The sequence below is a fragment of the Mesoplodon bidens genome (genome assembly GCF_964165515.1).
Source record: "Mesoplodon bidens genome assembly, contig: HAP1_SCAFFOLD_637, whole genome shotgun sequence".
Lineage (NCBI taxonomy): Eukaryota > Metazoa > Chordata > Mammalia > Artiodactyla > Ziphiidae > Mesoplodon > Mesoplodon bidens.
Genome location: NW_027671997.1, coordinates 81,366 through 107,841, shown reverse-complemented (window position 1 = coordinate 107,841; position 26,476 = coordinate 81,366). Strand labels below are relative to the sequence as shown.

General features: G+C 38.5%; 1 pseudogene across 1 annotated transcript in view; it reads right to left on the bottom strand.

Annotated features, from left to right (window-relative positions):
- Positions 1-20,284, bottom strand: part of LOC308610723 (ferritin light chain-like) — a 41,920-nt pseudogene extending 21,636 nt beyond the window's left edge. The window contains exon 1 of the transcript in view: positions 20,264-20,284. The product of the transcript in view is annotated as a ferritin light chain-like (transcript). The remainder of the gene's footprint in view (positions 1-20,263) is intronic.
- Between the last annotated feature and the right edge of the window lie 6,192 nt (positions 20,285-26,476).

Below are 26,476 nucleotides of genomic sequence, written 5' to 3'. Positions count from 1 at the left end.
TTTAAAATAAGGTTAAAAATTCAGTTCCTCAGTTGCATTTGCCATATTTCATAGATGTTTATTAGCTCCATGTAGCTATTGAATACTGCTTTGCATAGTACAGATATAGAATATTTTCATTATCACCAAAAATTCTATTGAGCAATACTAAAATTATACCCAGATATTCACAGAGAAGGCAACCAAGTCTCAAGGAAATAATATAACTTCCCCAAGGTCACACAGCTATGTTTTTAAAGAAAAGCAAAATGACACAAAGGAAATAGTAACAGAGGCATTAAAGAAACCTAGTAAGTTTCTGGAGCAGTCAAAGTAGGGTTTAAAAGTGCACACTTAGCTGTTAGCAGGGTTGAAGCTCTTGATGGTTGGTAAGATCTACCTGCCTGAATTTGGACATTAGCATTTTATGCAATGAATTAAAAGCAAAAAATCATTTCAACGAATGCCTTCCAGCTCCATATTTTTAGCCACTGCCGTGCTTCCAGATTATGTTTATCACTTTCTTATACAGGGCACCACTGTGAAATGTGATGGTTTATCTGACCCCAGAGAAATCAGGAAATCTTGTGGGGGTTATGGCTCTATTTGAAAACGTTGATTTTTAAATGCATCATGCATACTGGCCCTGTTTTAAAAGGGATTCCTGCCATCAAATAATCAAAATGTAAACCTCTTCTCAGCTTGCAAAAGTCAAAGATAGTCCCTGCATCTTTATTATTTCATTGAAATCCAAATATTATTTTTCCTTTCTCTAACTTGTTTTCCTCACAGTGTGATCAACTATTGCCAAGGAAGGAAAGGTTAGATTTATCAATCAAAGTTTGCTAAAGGCCCCCTAGGTAATTGAACCCTCAGGAGAAACAATCCTCATGTATTCTTTTTCTGTTGTTTCAATAGCTTTGTAAAGAGTCATTTCAGTATGTTTGGTTCTGTAGCAGAGGTTCTGTGAAGTGCTTGTCGTCCTCAGAGGTCCAGAAAGTCTGCGAGTCTGTGGGTAAAGATGGGTAAGGAGAGAGAGGGAAGGAGGATAGAGAGAGGCTCAGGGCTGAGATAAGGACAGTGATCTAAAGACTCCTGGGGGTGAGGCTGGGGTGCACAGACACCCACGACTAATCTAGACAGAAACTGAGTAATCAAGGGGATGACCACTGTGAGGTCATGTGGTCACCTCTCCCTCTAGAAATAAACATTGCCCTCAGTAAGTCTCCTCCCACCCCAGAAGAGCATTAGGAAGGTCTGGAGAGGGGGCTTATTGGCAGAAATGGAAAAAGCAGGTTGAAGGGATTAGCCTGGAGCAGAGAGACCAAGAAACCCAAGCCAGTAGGTGGAAGGCAGACTTTTCATGGAAGTCTCCAAGCCCAAGTCAAGTTCTGGGACCACCAAGTACAAGTCAAAGAGTGCTCATTTAACCCCTTTGGGCCCCCATGGGTGTGGAGGAAGACTGGACAGAGAGGGAGAAGGGGCCAATGAAGGTACAGTATTTACTATGGGATTTAACACCTGAAAGGCCTCCCAGTAGCTTCAGGTCTGCTCAAGAATCCTTCATGTCCTGCTGGTTTGCAGTGAGTGGCTCACAGCTTCAAGGCCTCCTCTGCCAGATAGAGAACTATTTCAACCATCCTGCCTCTATTTTGGACTGTAGCAATGCAGACAGGAAACCTGACCCCATTTTCAGGTTCTAAAGAGAAATTCTAAGTACCTGAAAGACTGAGGAACATGGTGGCTTTTATTTAAGATGGGGAGCTAGAGAGCACATACCTGGACTTGGGCCTGCAGCAGCACCAAATTCCACCAAGAGTTCCCTTTATTTTCTCTCGCATCTCTGTTTCTCCTTTTCTCTCTGCTGGATTAGCCACGGGGACTCCAAGTTCTTCATTGTGTGGTCCTGGTACCAAGATTCTCCTGGGAATTATAAAGCTATTCACCTTCTACATCGAGCACTTCTTATTTTTTCCCCAGCAAAGTTAAGTCATCCTTAAGAGGAGTCAGGGTGCTAGCTCTTAAATATATTTTAGTCATCCCTTTGTACATTAAATGCTCTTTCTTGGAGACTGCTCCTGACGTGGCGTTCACCGTGCTCTCAGCTGGCCTCCTGAAGTTCTGCCCTGCCTTCCCCACCAGGTACACTTCAGGAGCTGCCTACCTCAGGGTGATAGGTTATCTTCTAGTTGCTTTATTCCTTTCCCTTTTACATTTAGAAAATATAATTTGAATACATAAACTTCTCTGTGGCCACAGCTTTATTTGCAACCCACAGGTTTTGTTATGGCATATTTTCATTATCATTCAATTAACAAAATTCTAATTCCCATTGCGACTTTATCTTTGACTTACATAATGATCAGAAGTATGTTTTTAATATCCAACTATTTGGCAAAATATTGGTTATATATTTTTTAAATTCTTGCTTATTCGGAGTCTTGTTTTATAACCGGAATATAGTCAATTTTATAAATGTGCCATGTGCACCTAAAATTTTCTGCATAATATATATATTCCATCATTGTTGTTGCAGTGTTTTATGTAAATGTAGGCCAAAGTTTTTAATGACGGTATTCAGATCTTCTCTAACCTGCTGATTTGTTGTTGTGGTTCTATGTTACTGATCTAGGTAATTTAGATTTTTCTATTTCTACTTAGTTTTTTGGAATTTCCCTTCATCTATTGCATTGAAGTTTAGATTTATAATATATTCCTTGTAAAGTAACAGTGGGTTTTATTATCCTGCCTTATCGCCAGTGATACTTTTTGCTTTCAAATTTATGTTAATATTAAAAAATCTTCTTCAATTTTACTTATTGTTGTTAGGACATAATTTTTGAATCCTTTAATTTTCAATCTGACTCTTGTCTCTTGTAGGTGGCATAGAATTACGTTTTTTGTTTGAATAATCCTTGTCCTTTAATTTGAGTATTTACAGTTAAGGTATTTTCTTGTAGACCGTTTACTCCTCGTTTACTATCTGTCCCACCTTGTTATGTTCCTTTTGCTCTTCTTTCTTCCTTTTAGATTTCTTCAAATTCCATTTTCCCTTGTATTAGCTTGTTATTTGTACATAAGTAGCAGTTACACATGTACCATGACTTATTAGCTCTTTTACTGCTTCTCAAGCAATGCTGAGATCTTAAATATCTTTTACTACTTTTTCTCTTCCATTTTTTTAATGCATTTTAATTTTTGATATATTTTATTATTACTTTTTTGTGCTGTTAGATTTTATTTAGGTTTATCCACTTATTTATTCCTTCTGTTATACATAATTCTTTATAAAGTCCTTATTTTCGTCTATGATAATCTTCCTTCAGCCTGCGGGTCTCCCTTTATAATTTAATTCAGGCAGTTCTGATAAGAACATATTTTCTAAATTTTGTTTGTCTGCAAATTTCCTTATTTCATCTTTCCTTCCAAACAACATTTTCTCTGCCTCTAGAATTCCCAATGGGCAGTTCTTTTCTTTAGCACTTAAAAATATTATTCCATTATTTTCTAGTATCCAGTCAGTTTCGTTGAGAAGAAAGCTGTAATCTTAATCCTATTGTTCCTTTGAAAGTAATCTCTCTCTTTTTCGTCGGGCAGCTTTTAAGATGTTATGCTTTTCATTGCTATTCATGAATTGTACTGTGGTGATCTCATGTGTGGTTTTCTTTGGATTTGTTCTTGTTGCATTTTTTAGTGCTTATTGAATTTATGGCTCCATATATTCTTTTTAGTTTTAGAGAACTCTCAGCTGTTAATATTTCTGAAATATTGTTTTCATCCCAATCTCTCTCTCCTTTTTTCTTTGGACTCTGGTTTACACATATGATAAAAAATATTTACTGTGGCCCATATGTCCCAAATGCGCTTTTGTCTACTTTTTATTCTTTTCGTTTCCCATGCTTTAGTCTTAATATTGTTACTACTCTATCTTCCAGTTCACTTACCTCTCTTTACCTGTGTCCAATCCAGTACCGAGTTTTAAATTTCGTATAGTTTTTAATTCTATCAGTTCAACTTCAATCAGTTTGTAGTTTCTACTCGTCAAGTTAAGTTCTCCACCTTGTCATCTATTTTCTTGAACTTGATAATATTTACCGAAATATGTATGAACTTTAATGTTTAGGTCATCTATGATTCTGATTCTGTTTTGTTTTTTATTCTAATTCTCCTTTTCTTGGTTGTCTTGGTGGCTCTTCAGTGAATACCAGACTTGGGATATGACAAGTTGTATAGAATCTGAATGACATTACAGTTGCCCTTTGAACAACCTGGGTTTGAACTGCACAGATGCACTTATACATGGATTTTTTTTCAATAAGTAATACAGTACTACATGATGTGTGGTTGGTTGAATCCTCAGATTCAGAACCACAGATAAGAAGGGCCGACCATAAAGTTATATGTGGATTTTTGACTGCACAGGGAGTCAGTGTCTCTAACCCCTACATTGTTCAAGGGTCAACTGTATTTTCTTGAGGAGAGAATTTCCTATTCTTAGGTAGGGAGCAGAGGGGAAGATCACCTCAGTCACTGGACCAACTTCATACTCATTTTCCTTCTTTATAAGGTTCAATGTAGATGTTGCCTCAACCTTCCTAACACACACACACACACACACACACACACAAACACAGACACACACACACACATATGTAGAGATTTCAATGTCCTAATTCATATCATTAGTTTACCATTGGGCCACAAATCTTTCATAGGTTCTGAACCCCAATTTTGTCTCTTCAGCATTATGAACCAACTAAGTCTTTGTTTTGACTTCAGTTAGCTTTTGTTTGACTTCTTAGCATCTTGCCTTGTCTACCTATTATACATGGAAAATACTGCAAGGGAACACTGTTGCTGAATCCAGCTCTGTTCTCTGAATCTTTACTCTCTCTGTGATTTTGGTCCTTAAAATTCTAGCTGCCTTGTTATTTCTCAATTCCAATTCTGGTTTCCTTAGTCCTATGACATTGTCCTAAGATCTACTGGCTTTTCTACCTCTTAGGAGCCGCATTTGGTTTCTCAGCCTTTTGCTCTTCATCAGTAGTTTCTAAATGACTGGGCTAGAAAAGCATGTGCAGAATATTGTTCTCAGTTCAGTGAGTTTCTTTCTCTATTTTACTTTTCTAGGTCATGGCTACCTCAGTAGCTTTCTAACGCTCACAGTCCAATGTTGCTTATGATTTATCTGGCCTTTCTAGTGTGTTTTCCTAAGGTAAACTGATATAGTTGGAAACAGAAGTTCATACCCACCATTTAAAAAATGCTGTTTTGTCTTTCTATGAATTCTCTTTTCGTCCCATCTTCTGTCGCTTTTTCCCACCAAAAATTCCCATTCTCCCAGATAGATTATTTTAGACTAAAAATTATTATTAAGCTAATATGTTAATTTTGAAAGGAATTAATTTTGCTTTGAACAAGAACACAGATTGGTGAATGGAATATGGAAGATTCCTTAAGACCTTTTTCATCTCTAAGAGTAGTATCCAACCATCGGTACCATAATAAGTTTGTCAACAATGGAAGAAAGCAGTCTTTATAAAATCAGCATTATTCAGTAATCTCAAAAACTGCTTCACTTTCCTGCTCATGCCACCAATTTCCAAATGTTCAATAGGAGCAGAGAATCATGGGATGGGATGTGGAGAAATGGCCTGTCATAGTAACTATAAATATTGGAAGAATGGAATTATAAATAAAGAGGGTTTTCTATGAATATATTTGAAGTGTTTGTTCCTAAAGAACTTCTAGAATAAGACTCAAAAGTTTAACATAGAAACACCTCTTAATAAGTATGAAAATCACTAAAATTTATCTCATAATACTTTTTTCTTTTGTGTTATGTGATTGTCAGAGTCACACAAAACTATTTTTATCTGGACTTCACAGATCTTCTTATTTTTACTATGGGATCAGTTACCCTACATTTTTGAAATTTGGCAAAATAGTTAAAGTTGGAACATTTCCCCAAAATCCAGGGCATATGACTTACATTTCTGTAGAAGGCAATATTATATTTCTGTCTAGTTCTGGGGTAAACATTTTCATACCTGCCAATCCAATTTGACGAATGTATCATTTTTCCAGTGCACTAGTGTAAAGTAAATGGTAAATTCAGTCAAACAGTCATTTCATACATCAAAAAGGAAAATCAGTCAACACAACTGTCTGACTGAAATGAATGAAGAAAACAAATCAAGGCAAACAACTGTCCCAGTAGACTTGTATAAATACAGTAGTGGTGTCATGTGCAGGATTAATCTTCCCTCACCCTTAACTGGAGAACACTGGGCCAGCCAATTCAGTCACTCAAATGATACTGAATTATAATATTCCAGTTTCATTTACTCTCAGTTACTGCTGACTGCCCTTCCTTCTCCTTCATCTGTCCATCAGTGGAGAATGTCAGAGCAGGAGAATAGTAATATTGGCATATTGTAATGTACTGTCGTGAATTCTACAGCTTCAAAATTCTTAGGATAACTCAATGATCTTAAAGAGTCTGGTGCAGAAAGGATATGTGAATTAAATCGCAGACCACTGTCTGACCCTACCAGCACTAACACCCCTTATTCCTGGTTCTAATATATCACAGAATACTCAAGAGGAAGGTTTTGAGTGGTCAGCAGAAATATGGCTCCAAAGCAGCCACATGAAAAAGAAATGTTGTCATCTCTGATCCACTTTAAAGTTGACTTGTCTTTTACTCATAAACCAGATTCAGTGTGAATTCTGTTCTGCTAAATGTTAGAGAATCTATTGGAGGAGTGTGGCCAATTCTTTTGAATTTTTTTACTCTCTAACTTTTTGTTTTTTTAACATCTTTATTGGAGTAGAATTGCTTTACAATGCTGTGTTAGTTTCTGCTTTATAACAAAGTGAATCAGCTATACATGTACATATATCCCCATATCTCCTCCCTCTTGTGTCTCCCTCCCACCCTACCCCACCCCTCTAGGTGGTCACAAAGCACCAAGCTGATCTCCCTGTGCTATGTGGCTGCCTCCCACTAGTTTGTGTTTTACATTTGGGAGTGTATATATGTCCAAGCCACTCTGTCACTTCATCCCACCTTACCCTTCCCCCTCCCCGTGTCCTCAAGTCCATTCTCTACGTCTGCGTCTTTATTCCTGTCCTGCCCCTAGGTTCTTCAGAAGAATTTTTTTTCAGATTCCATATATCTGTGTTAGCATATGGTATTTGTTTTGCTCTTTCTGACTTACTTCATTCTGTATGACAGTCTCTAGGTCCATCCACCTCACTGCAAATAACTCAATTTCATTTATTTTTATGGCTGAGTAATATTCTACTGTATATATGTGCCACATCTTCTTTATCATTCATCTGTCGATGGACACTTAGGTTGTTTCCATGTCCTGGCGATTGTAAATACTGCCACAATGAACATGGTGGTACATGTCTCTTTTCGAATTATGGTTTTATTAGGGTATATGCCCAGTAGTGGGATTGCTGGGTCGTACGGTAGTTCTATTTTTAGTTTTTTAGGGAACCTCCATACTGTACTCAATAGTGGCTGTATCAATGTACATTCCCACCAACAGTGCAAGAGGGTTCCCTTTTCTCCACACCCTCTCCAGCATTTATTGTTTGTAGATTTTTTGATGATGGCCATTCTGACTGGTCACAGAAAGAACTTTGGCATGGTGTTCATCATCTAACTTATCCTAACATGCAGACATTTATGAGAGTAAAGTCATGTCTTTGCCAGAGTGGGTTGGTTATCTGGGCAACTGGGTCAAATCAAGAAGGGCAAATGTAGGCTGCCAGAGTAAATAAGGAGAGGAAAAACAAAAAGAACGAGCCATATCATTCATCAGTGATTTTCCCCCCAATATTCTTAGACTCCACCTATCTCCATCTTACTGGTAACACAGGAACTAGACTGAACAATCAGGTAAAAGGTCTCTACAGAAACTGAGGTAATATAGAAAATTAAAAAAAACATAAAATTGTAAATTTTCTTCCTAGGGCTAATTGAGATGATACTTCAATAATAACATAAGATCAGGTGAAGTCTAAAGAAATTTTAGAAAACCTGGATACAGTAAGAAAACATGTGTTCGCCAGCATCCGAATGTTAGAGAGACACCAAGACATGTGGGCCAAGTTCTGGAGAGAAGGGAAACACAGATGCAAGCTTGACATTTGGTGCAGCTTTTCTCCTTGGGGCATTTGCTGATTCAAATGTTATAGCCTAGGAGCTGAAAAGCCAAGGAGTTCAAAAGACTGTAACCACAGAAGCCAAACGGCAAGAGCTGAGGCTAAAAGCAACAACTAATGGAATGACAAGTTACACGTATCCTTAGTCTCACAGGGCTGGGGGAACCATTACATTTAAAGCCTAACAAATACAAGGGTAGTTGGGAATAGGGAGAATCCAAACGTTCACATGGTAATCCCAAACGGCAACACCCGTAGAGGAAGGACAAGACAGAAATAGAGCACCCTTCACACAGACGGAAAAAAAGGCTTTGAATGAGCTCAAACTGAGAATGGACTAAGGTTTCCAGTCCCTATGGTAACTGTCTGCCATGGGCAAAAGGAAATCTTTTCAAGAGAACGATAACAACATCCAGAATATGGAGGTATCTTTATAGTTTCCTAAAATAAGTTAAGCCCAATTTTAATATAAAAAATAATTGGACATACCAGGAAAAAGACTCAATGATCAAAAGCTCAAAAAAAAAAAAGAAAGAAAAAAGACAATATAAATAGACACAGGAGGACAAGAGTTAGTAGGCATTGGCTAAAAAACAAAACAAAACAACTATGATTAAACAAAGAAAATAGACACATGGCAAATAAGCATATGAAAAGATGCTACACATTCCATGTCATCAGGGAATTTTAAATTAGAATAACGAGATACCACTACACACCTATTCAAATAGCTAAAATCCAAATAATGAAATACCAAAGTTGTTGATGATGCAGAACAACTGAAATTCTCATTTGCTGCTAGCAGGGTACTTGGCAGTTTCTTACAAAACTAAACATACTTTTACCATACAGTGATCTAGTAATCATGCTCTTTGGTATTTACCCATAGGAACTGAAAAGTTATGTCCACATAAAAACCTGCACATGGATGTTTATAACAGTTTCTTTCATAATTGCCAAAACTTGAAATCAACCAAGATGTTTTTCAATAGGTGAATGGATAAACAAACTATGGTATATGTTGGTACAAAGGAACAACATTGAGCAATAAAGAGAAAATGCTATGAAGCCATGAAAAGACATGGAAGAAGCTTAAATGTATATTGCTATGTGAAAAAAAGCCAATCTGCAAAGGCTACATGCATATTATATGATTGCAGCTATATGAAATTTAGGAAAAGGCAAAAGTGTGGAGACAGTCAAAAGATCAGTGGTTGCCAGAGGTTGCGGGGAGGGAGAAAAGGATGGGTGAAGTGCGGAATTTTAAAGGCAAAGAGACTTCCTGTGTATGGTTCTGTAATGGTGGATACAGGTTATTGCACATTTGTCAAAAATCATATAATGTACAAAACAAAGAGTGAGGTCTAATGTAAACCATGGATATTAGTTAGTAATAATGTATCAATATGGGTTCATTAACTATAACAAACATCTTACGCTAATGTAAGATGTTAATAATAGGGGAAACTGGGTAGAGAGCTAAGGAGTTATGAGAACTCTGTCCTTTCTGTTTAATTTTTCTGTAAACCAGAAACTGCTCCGAAATAGTCTGTTAATTTAAAAAACAAATCTAGACCTGCATACATAACTTGCACGTAAATCCAACCACAGCAGCATTATTCATAAGAGCCCCAAAGTGGAAATAACCAAATGACCATTTATTGTGAATGGATAAATGAAACATAGTAATATCCACACCATGGACTATTATTCAGCCATAAAAAGACATCAAGTACTGATGCATGCTACAACATGGATGAACCTTGAAAACATGCTAAGTAATTGTATGATTCCATTTGTATGCAATGTCCAGACTAGACAAATCTGTAAAGACAAAGTATATTAGTGGCTGCCTAGGGTTTGGAGAAATGGGGGAGTGAGTGACCTATAATAGATTCTTTTTCTTTTGGGGGGTGGATGAAAGTTCTAAAATTGATTGTGGTGGTAGATGCATAACACATTAAATTGTACACTTTAAATAATATGGAAAGTAAAATATATCTCAATGAAACTATTATTTAAAATTATGATTAATGTATTAAAAGAAGGGCAACATGTACAATTTAAGCAAAAATTATCTGTGAAATGCAACCAAAAGAAACTTCTAGAATTAAAAAAGTTGAAATTAAGCACTCAGAAGATTGGTTGAACAGTACCTTAGTCAAACAAAAGAAAGGAATACAAATGTCAATTAAAAAATAACTACACAAAAATTTGGAGGGAAAATGATGGAAAACAGAGAAATAAGTACTTAAGACATATAGAGTATATGTGAAACACTGTGTCTAGCCAGCCCCAAGTCACACAGCCTAGGAAGGAGACACACAGCCTACCTGAATCACAAGGACTTCTCCAAAGTAAAAATGAGGTTCTGAGGCCAGAAGTGGAAGGAATGAATTACAAAGGAAAAGAACAATGGTAAACTATAATGTAGATATACATCGGTAAATACATAGGTTCCCTGGGGTTGTGATCTGGTACAAACAATAAAAAGAAAAAAGATAATACTCATAGTAGAGGCTGCTAGATTCTGCTGAGGAAAATGTCCAGGGAGGGAAGAGTTGATTTATTTCATTATTTTTCTAGAGTCCACATATAAGTGACATCATGCACTATTTGTTTTTGTCTTATTTCACTTAGCATCGTGGCCTCCAGTTTTATCCATGTTGACTTAAATGATAGGATTTTCTTCTTTTTTAAGGTTGAATAATATTCTATTCTATATATATACCATATTTCCTTTATCCATTAATCTACTATGGACACTTAGGTGGTTTCCATACCTTGGCTCTTGTGCATAATGCTACAATAAACATGGGAGTACAGATATCTCTTCAAATTATGATGATATTTCCTCTGGATATATACTCAGAAGTGGGCGTGAGGAAGAACTTAGGACACAAATCGACCCTATGTAAAAGATGTTGTAGGAATGAAAAAGTCTGAACACCTAGAAAGAGTGTGGAGTATTTGGAAAGGTCATTGTTCAAGGTCATACATAGTTTAAAGTTATGACATTTCAGTGAGCCTGTGTGCATGAAGGCTTGCTCATATTTTGGGATTTGAATACAGTGCAAAGAAGTGTTGCTAAATTTTCGATCAACATCAAAAAAAGGGTGGAAATGTTTTTTCTTTGATTATGAAACTGCAGGAAAGGCAAGCCTAGAATTCTAGGCCCACTAGAATTTTCCCTGATGATAGTGCTAATTTAGGAGAAGAAGAAGGATCCAAGGCTATAGAACAATTTTGAAAGCAAAATAAGACCGCCGAGTCTTCACACAGTGTATGAGATTAAGTTTTAATGGCATATGATGAAGTGGCCATGACACAGCCAGCAGAGCTCATTGAGTTGTGGAAAATGGCTCTTGAAGCTACAGGAAATGGACCGTAGACATAGAAAAAGAACAAGGTAAATCCCAAAGAGTGGAAGGACAAAATTAATCAAGAGAAAAGTCAAAAATAGAGAAGAAAAGCAGTAAACGTGACAAAGAAAACCAAAAGCTTGCTCTTTACAAACACCAATAAAATAAGCAATATTTGGCAAATATGATAGAGATGGGACTACCTATAAAACAGAGAGAATTTTTTTTAATTACAAAAGAATACTATGGTAGCTTTATACCAACACATCTAAAAATCTGGACAAAATGGCTGATTATGATTAGTTATATGCAGCCATTATTTACTCCTGTTTTGAGTAGAGAATACAAGAAGCTTTATGAAAATAGAAAACATAATCAAAGATATACACCTTAGAAAGACATCAGTTATTTTCCAATGTATATAAAAAATTAGAAGAGTCCTAATACGAAAATCAGATACGGGGCTTCCCTGGTGGCGCAGTGGTTGAGAGTCCGCCTGCCGATGCAGGGGACACAGGTTCGTGCTGCGGACCGGGAAGATCCCACATGCCGCAGAGTGGCTGGGCCCGTGAGCCATGGCCGCTGAGCCTGCGCGTCCAGAGCCTCTGCTCCGCAACGGGAGAGGACACAACAGTGAGAGGCCCGCGTACGGCAAAAAAAAAAAAAAAAAAGAAAGGGAGTGACAACTTAAATGATATATGGAATATTTTGCTGACTTACAAGAGCATGCAGAATTAACTATGACCCAGTTGAAATGTTAATTTTATTTTAATGTGTATGTTGGGATGGAGTCTTCAAGGTGCCAGAAAACAACCATTCATCCATGCTGTTTGGAACTGCAGCACACAGACACCTTCAGTTACCAGTTCTGTTCATGCCACAGAATCATCTTCAGAAAACATACTGTTTTTTATGGACCTGGTATATATCTTAATTAGTTTGAAGAATTCCCCAAATACCTGTTAATATGTAGTGCTCCAATTCCAATCTTGCCACGACCTGTACCAGTGACACAGCACATAGGAGTTTTATTTCTCTTTCTTTCTCTGGGTTGTTCAGAACCCAACGAAAGAACAATGGAATGGCATCAAAGAGATCAGGGTTCTTGTCCCAGATTTACCATAAAATAATAGTGTCCTCTTGGGAAAATTATCGTTATTCTAGGCCGCTTTCCTTTTCTTTACTTTGACAGAGCTGCACCAGATGACCCCAAGTAACATTGCACTCTTTGCAGTAGTAGCTTAGATGTTATTGGTTTTCTGAAACAAATGAAGACAATGACACATGAAACTGTGCAACATCTCTGTAACTATGTTTTCTTAGAGTTGCCTCCATTTTACAGATGATAAGATGGCTGAGCACAGAAGTAGATGTCTTGACCAGAGTTTGCAGAGTAGATGGAACGGAACCACAAGTTTCCTTCTTTCCTGAAGCTCACTTAGCCAAAACATAGGCTTCTGAATATTAAGCTGTAAAGCATATTATCAGTATGCTTTAAAAGAAGCGGTTCTTCTAGGATTTCCAATTAATAGCAGGAGGTTTTGAAATTCTTCAAAGATCATCTAATTTTGTGAGATTTACAGCTCAATTTTCCTGTCAAGCAAGTTGTATTAGTGCCAATCATCTGAGCTGCTGGATGCTTCTCTGAACTTCTTGAAGTTTTCTTCTTGCTCTCTGAAATTCATGCCAGATAAGCCTTTTTCTAGAGCGTATATACAGACTTGTGTATTTTTTATACAGAAAAGCAATGCAGTGAGTCAGGACGGGGGTTAAGCCCTCATTCTCAGAGTGGTATTGAGCTCCTGGTGAAATATAATCATCATTTCCTCAGAATCGAAAAGCAATTATCTCTAGTTTTTAATCCCATTAACTATTTATACATTTATGTATGATACATGTATTTATTGTACCTACTAGGTGTGTTCTCTTTGGGAAGTACAAAGCTCTTTGAGATATAGGTAGTTCATTTTTTTTGTTTTCCCACAAATACTGTGACCTTTTGAGCAGGAAGGTCTATATTTTACTAACATCTAGAACCAGCAGTTAACACGGTGTCTAAGATGTAGTCAATAAATATGAAATACATAAATGAACACATTTTTAAGGAAGGGCCAGGAAATGAACAAATAGAAATTTTTCATTTTCAGTCACAAAGCAACCAGAGACATAAAAATGATACAGACAACGAGTGCTACGGTCATTCAAATAAGGCATAGAATAGATACAACAAGGATCTCCTTATTGGCACAGGGAACTCTACTCAATATTTTGTAATAACTTATAAGGGAAAAGAATGTGAAAAAGGAATCACTGTGCTGTACACCTGAAAGTAACACAACATTGTAAATCAACTATACTTAAATTAAAAAACAAACAAACAGACAACAACAACAACAAAAAAACACAAAAGAGGTCATAGAAGTTTTTATGAGATTCCATAAGAGAAGCCAAATGAGGACGGGAGAGACAGCTTTTGAATCAATTCAGAGGAGAGGTCACAGAGAAACTTGTCTTTGACCTGAACTTGAGTTTCCATTAAGATTGCAACGCAGGGATATTACAGATGAAGGTAATCACATAAACTTACTACACTGAAACTTGCAGAGGTTATGAGTGTTGTTCAAGATCCCAAAGCAAGTGCATTGTGGAATCAGAATTTTAAGTGAGACCTAATGAACTAAAAACAAACAAACAAAAAAACAAACCTTTTCTGTGATACCATGTTGCCTTTGAAGTCGTTATTTTGGTGGGTTGGTAGAAAGTGGTTCCCGTGTTTCTGGCAGCAATGACTAGTTCTGTGCCCCCTGCGGCCCCCCACCCCCGAGTTGATCCTCAAAGTTTCCTTTAGAATGGACTTGCTAAAATGCAGACATGCAAGTATTCATGACGCCTGTGTCCAATCATTTCTCTTGCCATTGCCTACTTCACTTCTGGATTATATGAACAATTCACTGTCTTCATTTATGCTTTTCCCTCCTCCAAGAATTCCTTTCTCCCTATGGGGCACCTGGGAAACCCACTTCATTTTTCAAACCTCAGTTTACATATTATGTCTTTTGTGCAGTCTTCTTTTTAGTGTTGTGATCACATGCTCCTTTTTGCTACCCTTGCACTTCTGCATGCCTGATTGTTGCACTCGCTACACTGTATTGTGATTGTGTTGTTTACATATATCTGTGTTCTCCTGGACAACGTTCCTTGGGGCCAGGGACTACCGTTTTTCATCTATTGGTGTTGCCTTAGCATGTTGCTTGTTGCGAAGTAGTTAGTTATAAAAATGAGATTTGTTTAAATTGAAAATTGTTATGTACATATTAGTTATTATCATTTACAGATATAACAGGAAAAAATATTAATGCTGGTGCTGAAAGTTCACTTCTAGTAAATGATGGTGGTACTTGACTTCACTTATATTATTTTCCCCACTATTTTATATCTTTCTACCTGATATCTCTTCTTTATTTCCATCTCTTTCTTTATTACTAAACCAAGAAAAACAGGGATGAGGGTAGGGCTAGGCCATACTTGGCTGGAATAGTAAAGAAATTGTGTGGGGTTTTGGTGAGAAAATCCTGAAGCATACAGGTCTGCATCTTCCTTTTATTTTTATTTTTTTGCGGTACATGGGCCTCTCACCATTGTGGCCTCTCCCGTTGTGGAGCACAGGCTCTGGAGGTGCAGGCTCAGCGGCCGTGGCTCACGGGCCCAGCCGCTCCACGGCATGTGGGATCTTCCCAGACCAGGTCACGAACCCGTGTCCCCTGCATCGGCAGGTGGACTCTCAACCACTGCGCCACCAGGGAAGCCCCTGTTTGAAGTTTTTTGATAAATTAGATTTGATAACACAGTTTTATAAAAACTTAGTTTGGACATTTCTGAACCTCTTTTTTTGTTTCCTTATGTAAGAAAGCTGCTTGCTTAGGGTTAATACTAATTCAATGGGGGTAAGATTTACACAGGACTAACCCTAACATTCATAGTGTGTGGCACAGGAAACAACTTTGAATGGCCATTTCAAGGAACAATATACTTAAGTGTATACAATGAGTAAAATGGATGAACTACACAAATTTATGAGTTGAAAACCATAGAATCATAGAATTTTCTCACTGTAAAGGCTCTTACTTTTCCAACTGCTTAACTTCAACCTCTGTTAAAGCACTTCAGTAACAGGGAGTTCTTGAGTTTAAAATGCAGTCGGTCCATTTTATAGTTGAAAGGTTCTACTTGTCAAAATGTTCATCCTTTTATCAACCTAAACCTGTCTACTTGGTCTAAAATCTTCAGTGTGGGACAGTCTAAACCCTTTTTCATAGGACAACTCCTAAAATAGTTTAGAGCGACCACCTACTTCTCTCCTGGTCTTGCTTCATGTCATCTATTCCCAGTTCCTTCAATTACTTCTTATTTTAGATTCCAGACACTTTACTGAATTCATCACTTTCTTCAGTATAATAACTCATTTGCTGAATGTGATATTTTAAGCCTAAAAGGATTTGTTTACTGTTTTCTGTAAAGAATTAAAACATAAAATGTCCAATCAACCAATAATTCTTCACCTAACATGATTCATATACACCAATTGATAAGGAAAATTTAAAAACTCAAATTACTTCATTCTTAAAGAGTGATCATAGTATGTCCTTATTTATAATGTACAGGAAATATGAATTTTCTTTCTGTGCATCTATAACAGTGCCCTCTTGCAGGGTACAGAGGATCCTCCATTGATGCTGCCTAATGATGCGTATGTGATATCCTGATATTTACTAAGAAGTTAGATATTCAGGAGGATTTTTTGTTCCCAGCAGACATACACATATGAATTTTTCTTCTCTATTTTTGTGTGTTTCTAACTTTTATTATTCATCTATTGGCACTTCAGTGCATTCACCAAACTGCACCATAAACATCAAAGTAGATTACTTCACTTTTCCTTTTATGAGATTATTATACTTATCAACCAATATTTGAGCCCTTAATATGGGCAAATCATCCTAGCCTGTTAAGCACAGAGGTAAAGAGCATGGAGTTGAGAGGGCACACACCAAGATTTGAACAAATTACTTAATCTCTCTAAGTCTTCATTTTTGTATGTGAAAAATGAGAATAATTACAATGATTGAACTCATAAGGTGGATCGTAGAAAACATCTAGGTGCTACATGCAAAGAGCTTGTTTGACTACCTGGCAAATATATCCATTCTTTATTAACATGATGGTGATGATGTTGATGGTGATGATGATGATGATGCAGCTACCAGCAGGTGTCCTTATTAGGTTGGTAAGGATGGTGAATAAACCACAAGATCATGTCTGTGAACATTTGCATTCTAAGGCTACACTGCCTTTGCCTTCTCAACTCCGGCTCCACTCCTCATCTGTTTAAACATCTCCCAAGATAGCTCAGGTCTTCTCCTCTATGAAGCTATTCTGAACTACTCCTCTAGAATGAACTTAAAATACATTGCTTGCACTTATATTAATTTATATCAAGTACAAACTTCTGCAGTGGAATCACTCATCCTCCGTCAACCTTATATGGACCTTTACCTCCAACACTGATGCCTAGCAAATCCTTCCACTACATTATAAATTATTAACCATAAGGTTTAGCATGTTCTCTCTTCCAAGGTGTTTAGAACTTTAAAGGAGAAAGAAGCCTGCCCAAGTGGACAAAGCTAACACTTATCAAGCATGAGCTCCCAACATTTGCACCAGACAATTTCACATCATCTCATTATAAACTGACAATAATCTTTGTGAGGTTGGGGTCCTAACCTTCTTTTTACTGTGAATCCCTTTGACAATATGGAGTAGCCCATTTAAATAGTCTTAAAATAACACTTTTAAATTCATAAAATATAATACATAGAATCTCAAAAGAAACTAGTTACTATGTTTTAAATGTAGTCATTAGAATATTTTAAAAACCAAATTTGTGATATAGAAACGAATGGGTATTTAAACTCATCAAATAACAAGATATAACAGAGACTCTATTAACTACTATACTTAAAAATAGTGATGTTGGGGAGATGGGTTCACAACTCTGATACATGTGTACTGAAATTGGAACAATTAAATAAATAGATGGTGGATGGTGGTAGCCACATTTCTCAATATTGAAGTATGAATTTACAGATAAACAAGAGGAGAAGGCTAAACTAATCTCAGCGTTAATGCATTATAGTTGCAGACATCAGTATACACTCAGCTCAATATAGATATAGATAGTTATATATAGAAGTATTTACTGATATGTGTATATACATGGGTTAGTATACATATATATTTCTTTGTTCTCTCAGTTAAGAGAGCCTAATCAAATAATAGCCCATTAGCAACAGCACATCTAGAGCCCAGATCTTGGTTTCTATTACTACTCTCCAATAAAAGGAATCAGGGCTCCTCAGAGAAATGACTGATTCTAGGACTGGGGCAGGAAATACACAAAATGAGCCTGGAGCATCTTGTGGTACCAGAAAGTCAGGAAGTATTAAACACACACACAAACATGCATGCTAAACACAGATACACACAGATACACACACACACACAAACTCACACACCCCAAAGGGAGTATGTCAAAGGAGCACAGGTGCCAAAAGCAAAAGCTCCCAATGGCCAAAGCTGGAACAATTCAAACAACAAAATAAAGTAGTATTGGATTATAACCCAAAGGATAAAATAGATATCCATGAGTCTATACTGATATAAATAAATATCAATAATTGAATAAATTAATGTTTAGGGGAAAATAGACAAATCTGTGTGGAAGAATTCCAAATACTTTATGTACATACTCTGTCCTCAAGGAGGTGGATCATAACTCTCCACTTTTTGGGTTTGTGCTTCACATAGTGACTTCCTTCCAACAAGTGTAGTGTGGAAGGGGTGGAGGAGTAACTTTACAGTGGAGAAATCTGAGACACGACCTCAGCCAGGTTATCAAGGTCAACATCAACAGGCAAATCACATTGATAGCATGTACCCTTGATAAGATGTTATTAAAAAGGCACTTTATCTGGTTGTCCTCCCAATAAACCATAATCCCAGTCTTACCGTGAGAAAAGCATTGGACAGTTTACATTAGTGAGGTATGCTACAAAACACTTGATCACTGCTCCTCAAAACCGTCAAGGTTGGGGCTTCCCTGGTGGCGCAGTGGTTGAGAGTCCGCCTGCCAATGCAGGGGACACGGGTTCGAGCCCTGGCCTGGGAAGATCCCACATGCCAGGGAGCAACTAAGCCCGTGAACCACAAATACTGAGTCCATATGCTGCAACTACGGAGGCCCACGCGCCTACAGCCCGTGCTCCACAATGAGAGAGGCCACTGCAATGAGAGGCCGGCGCGCTGCAACGAAGAGTAACCCCCGCTCTCCGCAACTAGAGAAAGCCCGCGCGTAGCAACAAACACCCAACACAGCCAAAAATAAATAAATTAAATAAATACATTTAAAAAAGAAACTGTCAAGGTTATCAAAAACAAGAAAAGCCTGAGAAACTACCACAGCCCAGAGGAGCCTAAGGGGGCTTGATAACTAAATGTAATGTGGTGTCCTGGATGGAAGCCTGAAATGGAATTAAGGACACTAGGCAAAAGCCAAGGAAATCTGAATAAAGTACAGACTCTGGTTAATATTATTGTATTAATATTGGCTCATTAATTGTAAAAAAGGTACCACACTGGTGTACGGTGTCAATAATCGAGGAAATTGGGAATGAGATATATAAGAACTCTGTATTATCCCCTTAATTTTTCTGTATATCTAAAACCATTCTAAAATAGATATAGTCTATTAGATAAAACAAAAAAAGGTAATGATGATTTGATTGTAACATCAGAGTAGTGATACTTTGAGATATCTATAAAAACTGCCTTAGGAAATTGTCTGTGGTATCTGCTGGGGATATAGTCACAGGTACTCCTAATATTATTGTGGTTTGTTGTCTGCATTTAGATTTAAAGGACATGCTAAATACTAAATTGCAGCTAGAGGTTAGTGAAATTAAAGATGTAATATTCCCATCCAGATTCCACATACACTTTGATACATATTAAGAATCCCCTGCTCTTTGGTGAGGTCTAATTTTATGAAAGTGAAACTCAGAGAGATGAATTAGGTTGTTCCAGCTTTTTAAAAGCCCGCATTCTAGGGTCAAGAATTCTTACTGAGCCTTGTTGAAACTGTTTGCTACACTACCTCCTAATTTTGGAACTGCTAAACAGAGAGTTGGGAACTCTTCCTAGATTAAAAGTACTGCCTTGGCCTTGTGCAATTATACTGTTTAGGTTGCTGGACAAATCCAAGGATAAAACTGGCCTGGACCTAGTGATGGGCAATTCCAAAAGCAAGCTGAATGTGAGAAGTTCACTCACAGAGAACCCTAGGGTCAAAAAGCCTCTCTACTTGGGAATGGCTGAACACCGGGAAAATAAGCCCTGGTTCAGCTGTAAAGAGAGCACATCCTTGGCCTTTTTTTCCCCCTTAAGTCCGGAAACTGATGATCTGGTCAGCTTAGGAGAGGGAGGAAGGGAAGGAGGGAGGGAGGAAAATGAGAGAGAGAGAGAAACCTGTTAATAGCTGGTGCCAATTTAAAGAGAGAAGGAAAGGGTTTATTATATACGTATATGCTAATATTATTCCTAAAGCCAATTCTGATAAATCCTTCGGGAAAGAAAGAGATGCAGCCACCTGTTAATGTGGCTTCAGCTTCTTTGTTTCCAAATGTTACAGCGGTCACCAGACCAGCCATTCCACTTGGGGCGGGGCCAGGGGGTTAGAGGGGGAACATCTGTCCACTAAGGACACTACTGAACAGCAACAAAATCTTGGGGCGACCCCTCTCTCTTTCCTCGAGTGCTTTCGCTAGCCGGTCCTACTTCCCCACTCCTTTGGGAGTTTCCTGTTCCATTACGTAGGCAAGAGGGCGAGAGGTCCCAGCTTTCCTAATTGTGAGTGGTTTGGCTGGGTGTGTACGTGCGAGTAACTGTGTGTGTGTGTGTGTATGTGTGTGTGTGTGTGTGTTGAGGGAAAGTGGAGCTTGCTACAGGGGCTTGGAAAAACTAGTCGCCAATTTAAAATATTTTCGGAGTGTTTGAATGATATCTTCAAAGCTAATCCCACTCTCAAATTCAGCGAAATGAACAATACAGATAAGGAAGATGAAGAGGGTGGAAAACCCACACAGCGGAATGGAGCTGTACATGCCGCGGGAGTGACAGGGGAGCGCTCAGAGGTAAGGCGCTCTGCAGAGAAAGTCACTCTGGCTCTTCTCTCTCGGTCCACCAGCCGGCGACGCTTCTTCTGTAAAAGCATTCCTAGAAAATAACCCTACAACCGGGAAGGGTAGCGATCTTTGAGCGCAGTTTCCAGGAGCCGGTCCCCGCAGCAGGAAGAGGCCCCTCTCCCCCCGCGGCTGGCGCGGAATGTGGCGATCCGGCCCGGCGCGGGGGATGACTTCCTGCGGCCGGAGCTCGGCGGCGGGAGCGGCGGGAGCAGCTGCTGCAGCTGGCAGGTGGGGTGGGGGCCGGCCGAACTGACCAAGCACAGACCCGGCGCGGCGGCACTGCGGCCCCGGGGCAGCCGGCGCGGGGACATGCGCTGATTCGATCCCTCCGGAGAAGGTAAGCAGCCCGGCTATTATTAGCCTCGGCCACACTAATGGGGTTTGTAATACAGAGGGAAGAAGGGGAATATCCCTGCCGCCTTCTGCAATGGGAAAAGGAGCAGCAACTGGAATTGAATTATTAATCAGCCAAGTGCTTGAGATTATTGGAGGAGCGGTGTTAGTGGGCAAACAAAGAAGGCGGTCAGCCTCTGTAATCTTAAGATAATCAACCATTGCTGTGCCACACTCGCTTCGATATTGAAGAGGATTCAGAATGTAAAATAATTTGAGTTGCACTTTTACGTTGCTACCTTCAACCTTCGCTTGGTTATTTTTGGTTTGCGAGCAGCAGGTTCTTGTCAGCAGCCTGGAGAAGTAATCGGAAATCTTCCCTCTTCTTTTGCCTTCCTCAGTCTTCTCCCCTTCCAGTTATTAGAATGGGTCTGCACATTTCAACGTCAAACACCCACTTCAATACTGAACCTTTAGAAAGAATCTCCAATTAGAGGAGAAACTTACCTCCTGGAGTTCAGCTTGGGTTGAGCAGCACTTGTCCCCACTTCTCCCTTCATTTACCATCTTCTCTTGTCAATCATTTCATGGATTCCCCCACCCCCCACCCCGGGGATGCTGTGCTCATTAACAAGCCAGCTCTTGTCAGCTCCTGTCCACCACCTCTGTTCCGTGACTGATTTTTCAAGGACCCAGAAAGGGCATTGCCTTATACCATGTTTGGACTATTATCTGTGTCCTTCCCCAAAATGCATGGCATGAAAAATCCTTTAAACTCAGTACCAACATGGTTTCAGATAACTCCCTTCATTGTAGTCACTGCAGCTACCAGATGGGTTTCGAGGACAGCAGGATCTGTTGGGGTGTGAGAAAGAGGGCTATACCTACATATTTTGCTCCACGTGCATAAGAATAGGTGGAAGTAGAAATGCAAATGTCAGTCTGTCCCGTTTTTCTTGAAGCTTTTTTAGTCCAGCTAGGTTGTGAGACACCTAGCTGGGTAGGGTATGGGGCAAGTCCTCCTGCAAAAGCAAGCAGTGTGTTTGTCCTAGGATTCCCCCAATAACCTCAAAAGAGTTTCCAGAGAGGCTTTTCCCACAGGCAGTCAGAAAGCCAGGGGAGGTGGCCAAGGTAAACCTCAGGTTATTTGGGCATCCTCAAGTTAGTCTCCCCTTTTAGGGGTTCTGACCTAGGATTTCCCCACAAACGCTTTGCTGCTGAGCTCAAGTGCCCATTCTTGTTGCCACCTAGGGATGTACAATTGAATGATGTTCTGTGAAATAGTGAAGATTGCTATGGTGGGGATTACAAATGTGCCACTTCACCAACAGAGAACAGTTGCAATAAGCCAGACTGTGTGGTGTCTGTGTGCCAATATTCCATTTAAAAAGAGATTTGTTATCTTTAAATCTGAAATTAAAGAGACAGTTTGACTCAAAAGGCCATGGATTTTATTTTAACAAATTAAAATAGGAGATCAATGAAAAAGAGGTCCAGGGTTTATAGCTAACCTTCTTTTTTATATATTGCTTTAGAACAAGATACTGGTTCTGAAAAATCATGTTACTTCTATTATATATTGTTATTGTTTTTCTGATTACAAATTCTCTATTTATAAATACACTTTGGAAAGATTTGAGTTGGTTTCTTTGTCTCTATCTTCAGTATATGAGGCAGAAGGAGTGGAGGGGGGTGGGCAAATCCCACTCCAAGTGGCCCACTCAGAGAACTGTTCCCCGGACCATGCAAACCTCTGGACCGATATTGTTTTGGCTGGTTGTTATTATTATCTTTAAATGTGGTTTGGGTTTGAAATATTAAATTTTCAATATTCTAAAATTTTGACTCAGGCACACCAACTAGAAGAGAGAACAAAGAACAAGAATAGCAAAACTATTTTCCACCTTTCTTTTTTTCTTCCCCCAATGTATTTATTTATTTATTTATTTTTATTAGTTTCTGCTTTATAACAAAGTGAATCAGTCATACATATACATCTGTTCCCACATCCCTTCCCTCATGCATCTCCCTCCCTCCCACCCTCCCCTTCCCACCCCTCCAGGCGGTCACAAAGCACCGAGCTGATATCCCTGTGCTCTGCGGCTGCTTCCCTCTATCTATCTACCTTACGTTTGGTAGTGTACATATGTCCATGCCTCTCTTTCGCTTTGTCACAGCTTAGCCTTCCCCCTCCCCATATCCTCAAGTCCATTCTCAAGTAGGTCTGTGTCTTTATTCCCGTTTTACCCCTAGGTTCTTCATGACATTTGTTTTTTAATTCTGTATATATGTGTTAGCATACGGTATTTGTCTTTCTCTTTCTGACTTACTTCACTCTGTATGACAGACTCTAGGTCTATCCACCTCATTACAAATAGCTCAGTTTCGTTTCTTTTTATGGCTGAGTAATATTCCATTGTATATATGTGCCACATCTTCTTTATCCATTCATCCGATGATGGACACTTAGGTTGTTTCCAGCTCCGGGCTATTGTGAATAGAGCTGCAATGAACATTTTGGTACATGTCTCTTTTTGAATTATGGTTTTCTCAGGGTATATGCCTAGTAGTGGGATTGCTGGCTCATATGGTACTTCTATTTTTAGTTTTTTAAGGAACCTCCGTACTGTTCTCCATAGTGGCTGTACCAATTCACATTCCCACCAGCAGTGCAAGAGTGTTCCCTTTTCTCCACACCCTCTCCAGCATTTATTGTTTCTAGATTTCTTGATGATGGCCATTCTGACTGGTGTGAGATGATATCTCACTGTAGTTTTGATTTGCATTTCTCTAATGATTAATGATCTTGAGCATTCTTTCATGTGTTTGTTGGCAGTCTGTATATCTTCTTTGGAGAAAAGCCTATTTAAGTCTTCTGCCCATTTTTGGATTGGGTTGTTTGTTTTTTTGCTATTGAGCTGCATGAGCTCTTTATAAATTTCGGAGATTAATCCTTTGTCAGTTGCTTCATTTGCAAATATTTTCTCCCATTCTGAGGGTTGTCTTTTGGTCTTGTTTATGGTTTCCTTTGCTGTGCAAAAGCTTTGAAGTTCCATTAGGTCCCATTTGTTTATCTTTGTTTTTATTTCCATTTCTCTAGGAGGTGGGTCCAAAAGGATCTTGCTGTGATTGATGTCATAGAGTGTTCTACCTATGTTTTCCTCTAAGAGTTTGATAGTTTCTGGCCTTACATTTAAGTCTTTAATCCATTTTGAGCTTATTTTTGTGTATGGTGTTAGGGAATGATCTAATCTCAAACTTTTACATGTCCCTGTCCAGTTTTCCCAGCACCACTTATTGAAGAGGCTGTCCTTTCTCCACTGTACATTCCTGACTCCTTTATCAAAGATAAGTTGGCCATATGTGCGTGGGTTTATCTCTGGGCTTTCTATCCTGATCCACTGATCTATCTTTCTGTTTTTATGCCAGTACCACACTGTCTTGATTACTGTAGCTTTGTAGTATAGTCTGAAGTCAGGGAGCCTGATTCCTCCAGCTCCGTTTTTCGTTCTCAAGATTGCTTTGGCTATTCGGGGTCTTTTGTTTTTCCAAACAAATTTTGAAAGTTTTTGTTCTAGTTCTGTGAAAAATGCCAGTGGGAGTTTGATAGGGATTGCATTGAATCTGTAGATTGCTTTGGGTAGTAGAGTCATTTTCACAATATTGATTCTTCCAATCCAGGAGCATGGTATATCTCTCCATCTATTTGTATCATCTTTAATTTCTTTCATCAGTGTCTTATAATTTTCTGCATACAGGTCTTTTGTCTCCTTAGGTAGGTTTATTCCTAGATATTTTATTCTTTTTGTTGCAGTGGTAAATGGGAGTGTTTTCTTGATTTCATTTTCAGATTTTTCATCATTAGTGTACAGGAATGCCAGAGATTTCTGTACATTAATTTTGTATCCTGCTACTTTACCAAATTCATTGATTAGCTCTAGTAGTTTTTCGGTAGCATCTTTAGGATTCTCTATGTATAGTATCATGTCATCTGCAAACAGTGACAGCTTTACTTCTTCTTTTCCAATTTGGATTCCTTTTAATTCCTTTTCTTCTCTGATTGCTGTGGCTAAAACTTCCAAAACTAAGTTGAATAAGAGTGGTGAGAGTGGGCAGCCTGGTCTTGTTCCTGATCTTAGTGGAAATGGTTTCAGTTTTTCACCATTGAGGACAATGTTGGCTGTGGGTTTGTCATATATGGCCTTTATTATGTTGAGGAAAGTTCCCTCTATGCCTACTTTCTGCAGGGTTTTTATCATAAATGGGTGTTGAATTTTGTCGAAAGCTTTCTCTGCATCTATTGAGATGATCATATGGTTTTTCTCCTTCAACTTGTTAATATGGTGTATCACATTGATTGATTTGCATATATTGAAGAATCCTTGCATTCCTGGAATAAACCCCACTTGATCATGGTGTATGATCATTTTGATGTGCTGTTGGATTCTGTTTGCTAGTATTTTGTTGAGGATTTTTGCATCTATGTTCATCAGTGATATTGGCCTGTAGTTTTCTTTCTTTGTGACATCCTTGCCTGGTTTTGGTATCAAGGTGATGGTGGCCTCGTAGAATGAGTTTGGGAGTGTTCCTTCCTCTGATATTGTTTGGAAGAGTTTGAGAAGGATGGGTGTTAGCTCTTCTCTAAATGTTTGATAGAATTCGCCTGTGAAGCCATCTGGTCCTGGGCTTTTGTTTGATGGAAGATTTTTAATCACAGTTTCAATTTCAGTGCTTGTGATTGGTCTATTCATATTTTCTATTTCTTCCTGAGTCAGTCTTGGCAGGTTGTGCATTTCTAAGAATTTGTCCATTTCTTCCAGGTTGTCCATTTTATTGGCATAGAGTTGCTTGTAGTAATCTCTCATGATCTTTTGTATTTCTGCAGTGTCAGTTGTTACTTCTCCTTCTTCATTTCTAATTCTATTGATTTGAGTCTTCTCCCTTCTTTTCTTGATGAGTCTGGCTAATGGTTTGTCAATTTTGTTTATCTTCTCAAAGAACCAGCTTTTAGTTTTATTGATCTTTGCTATCGTTTCCTTCATTTCTTTTTCATTTATTTCTGATCTGATCTTTATGATTTCTTTCCTTCTGCTAACTTTGGGGGTTTTTTGTTCTTCTTTCTCTAATTGCTTTAGGTGCAGGGTCAGGTTGTTTACTCGAAATGTTTCCTGTTTCTTAAGGTGGGATTGTATTGCTATAAACTTCCCCCTTAGAACTGCTTTTGCTGCGTCCCACTGGTTTTGGGTCGTCATGTCTCCATTGTCATTTCTTTCTAGGTATTTTTTTATTTCCTCTTTGATTTCTTCAGTGATCACTTCGTTATTG